Source organism: Chiloscyllium plagiosum, unplaced genomic scaffold (genome assembly GCF_004010195.1).
Source record: "Chiloscyllium plagiosum isolate BGI_BamShark_2017 unplaced genomic scaffold, ASM401019v2 scaf_15353, whole genome shotgun sequence".
NCBI classification, from domain to species: Eukaryota; Metazoa; Chordata; class Chondrichthyes; order Orectolobiformes; family Hemiscylliidae; genus Chiloscyllium; species Chiloscyllium plagiosum.
The window spans coordinates 4,181-7,743 of NW_025202326.1; the positions used below are offsets into that span (position 1 = coordinate 4,181).

General features: G+C 48.0%; 1 long non-coding RNA gene across 1 annotated transcript in view; it reads left to right on the forward strand.

The window, feature by feature from the left end:
* The window catches only part of LOC122546215, a 7,397-nt gene extending 4,166 nt beyond the window's left edge, over window positions 1-3,231 (forward strand). The window contains exons 2-3 of the long non-coding RNA XR_006310692.1: window positions 466-573; window positions 3,204-3,231. This is a non-coding gene — a long non-coding RNA (uncharacterized LOC122546215). The remainder of the gene's footprint in view (window positions 1-465; window positions 574-3,203) is intronic.
* Window positions 3,232-3,563: the final 332 nt, after the last annotated feature.

Here is a 3,563-nt window from a genome sequence, read left to right on the forward strand (position 1 = left end):
CAGGTTTAATTGGAAGCACTAGCTTTCGGAGCGCTGCTCCATCACCAGGTGGTTGTGGAGAATAAGCTCGTAAGACACAATCTTATTCTCCACAACCACCTGATGAAGGAGCAGCGCTCCGAAAGCTAGTGCTTCCAATTAAACCTGGTGGGCAATAAACTGGTGTTGTGTGATTTTTAACGTTGTACACCCCAGTCCAACACCAGCGTCTCCGAATTGCCCAGCATTTGTGTAGCACCATCTTTACTTGCTACTTATTAATTCCGAGCGTAAATGTTGTCCAGGCCGAGCTGCATGTGAATGTGGAGTGAGGAATACAATGGCACTGAACACTCTACAGTCATCAGCAAATATCCCCCACAACTCATGTTAAAGCTTTGTATTGTAATGCAGTGAATGGATCACCTGCTTGGTTTACTCATTTCAAAATTAGTTTTGAAATCTTGGATGTGTTCTCATTTGTAGCCGGACTTCAAGGTGGTGCGGACTTAACTGGTGTGACCATCGTTGTGGTTTCGGTGCTTGTTGCATTGGCAATCAGTCTCGCCCTTGTCATTTATCGACGGAGCAGTGGTAAGTATTTCCAATCATATTTCTTCTTATCACTAAAAATGACATTGAACTGCATTACACGAACAGCACAGAAACAGGCCGTTTGGCCCGACAGATTCACGCTCTCTGTCAAGCCAACACCATCTCTATTTACTCAGGAGGCTAAGGAAATTCTGCACATCCATCAAGACTATTAACGATTTCTATTGATGCATCACTTAAAGCATTCCATCTGGATCCACTACAGCGTGGTTGGGAACAGCTCTTCCCAGGGTCGCAAGGAACTACAGAGTCATGAACACAGCCCTGTCACTCACACAAACCATCCTTCCATCCACTGACTCCATCTACACTTCCCACTGCCTCAGGAAAGCAACCAACATAGTTAAAGACCCCTCCCACCCTGGATTTACTCCCTTCCATCCTCTTCCATTGGGCAGAGGCTCGGAGAGTTTGTAGAATCCATGCAGTATGGAAACAGGCCATTCAGCCCAATGAGTCCACACTGAGCCTCTGGAGAACATCCCAGCCAGACTATCCCCTTACCCTATCACCCCACATTTCCCATGGCTAATGCACCTAACCTGCATATCCCTGGGCACTCTGGGTAATTCAGCATGGCCAATCCACATCTTTGGACTGTGAGAGGAAAGCAGAGCACCCGGAGGAATCCCACGCAAACACTGGGAGAATGTGAAAACTCCACACAGACAGTCGCCCGAGGGTGGGATCGAACCCGGGTCCCTGGCACCGTGAGCTAGTGGTGCTAACTACTGAGCCACTGTACAAATAGATTCAAGGGCACCTTCTTCCCTGCTGTTATCAAGCTCTTGAATGGACCTCTCAAATGTTAAGTCTGATCTCTGCCTCTGCACCTTCTCTGCGGCTATGACATTGCACTGTGTTGTGTTACCCTGATGCACTTTGCGTGGGAACGATCTGCCGGTAGAGCACCCAAAACAACACTTTTCACTGTGTTGTGGTACATGAGAGAGCAATAAATCAAATCAATCAAGCCTCCTCCTTCCCCAAGTTCACCTCATCCAATCAATACACCCTTCTATTCTTTTCTCACTCATATATTCATCCAACTCACGAGCCTGTTCCTGCTTTTCCCTTTCATCCCTTTGGTCCCAAGTGCTTTATCCAATTCCTTCCTGAAATCATGCAGTGTTTTGACCTCGGCTGCTTTCTGTGCCGCTAAATTCCAAAGACTCCCCACTCTCTGGGAGAAGACATTTCTCCACATCTGAGCCCTTTGGGTTGCAAGGTGGCTCAGTGGTTAGCACTGCTGTCTCAAAGCACCAGGGACCCGGGTTCGATTCCAGCCTCGGGGGACTGTCTGTGTGGGGTTTGCGCATTCTCCCCGTGTCTGTGTGGGTTTCCCCCCGGTGCTCCGGTTTCCCCCCCCCCAGTCCAAAGGTGTGCAGGGCAGGGTGAATTGGCCATTCTAAATTGCCCAAGGTGTTAGGTGCAGCAGTCAGGGGGAGTGGGTATGGGTGGGTTACTCTTTGGAGGTTGGGTGTGGACTTGTTGGGCCGAAGGGCCTGTTTCCACACTGCAGGGAATCTAATCTTAAATGGTTTGCCCCATATCCTTATTCTGTCACCCCGGGTTCTGGGCTCACCGGTCATTGGAAATATCCTTCTTGTATTTGTCCTGTCCACTCCTGTTAGAATTCCATCGGCTTCTCTGAGATGCCAACCCACCTTGTTCTTCTGAGCTCCGGCACACATAATCCAAGCTGACTCAACCTCTTCTCGTGCATTCATCCCGGCGTGCCGGGAATCCATCTGGTAAACCTGAGTTGCGTTCCCTCTGTCGGGAGTCATTCAGAGAAGGAGCTAGTGAGTGGGACACTCCCACCACACATCAGGTGGATTGCAGAGTGACAACATCATTGAATTATTACAGCAATGATGTAGGCTACTCGGTCCATCCTGCCTGCCCTGGTTCTATTCCCTCGTGCCACTCTCCTGCCTTTTCACCATATCCCTGCACCCATTCCTTCCCAAATAATCCTCCAGTGCCCCTCTTCAAAGCCTCAATCACTCACATTACTCTTGAATTCTTCAGCGGGATTCATTGTTGATCGTCTTACATCAAAGAGCTCTCATTTTAAACTCCCACCGTCAGAAATATTTGGGGTGGCTCAGTGGTTAGCACTGCTGCCTCATAGCAGTAGGGACCTGGGTTCAATTCCAGCCTGGGGCAACTGTCTGTGTGGAGTTTGCACGTTCTCCCTGTGTCTGTGTGGGTTTCCTCCCACATTTCAAAGATGTACTGGTTAGGTGGATTGACCATACTAAATTGCCCATAGTCTACAGGCTAGGTGGATTATCTATGCGAAATGCAGGGTTACAGGGATTTGGGGGAGATCTGAGTGGGATACTCTTTGGCAGGTCAGTGTGGAGTCGATGGGCCAAATGGCCCGCTTCCATACTGTAAGGATTCTAATCATCTCCCGTCACCTCCCTTTAAAGGCATCGATCAAGTAACCTTCTCCTTTCCTGAAGAAGCTACCCTGACATTTATATCCTTTCATCTGAGATATTTGCAGACAAATGGCACGGTTGATGAATGTTCAGAAAGTATTTCACAAACTCTTTGATCGCTGCGTAAATTAATGATCATTTTGCCTTATTTTGCAGCTTTGCAACAAGAAACAGTCAGAGAGGTGAGTCCACGCCATTCCCATAACCAACTTTTTAATTTTCGGGAAATAAATCCAGGGACTATTACACAAACAGCGAACACCCCTCCAGCCAAAGGGATTGTGGCAGTGGGGTGGAATTTTAAGATAAGAGGAGAAAGATTTAAGATAGACGTGAGGGGCAATTTTATTTTACACAGAATGTGGTCCGTGTGTGGAATGATCTTCCTGAGGAAGTGATGGAGGTGGATGCAGTTACAAAGAACAAAAGACATTTGGATGCAGACATGAATAGGAAAGATTTGGAGGGATATGGGCCAGGAGCAGGCAGCTGGAACTGGTTTATGTTCAGCATGGA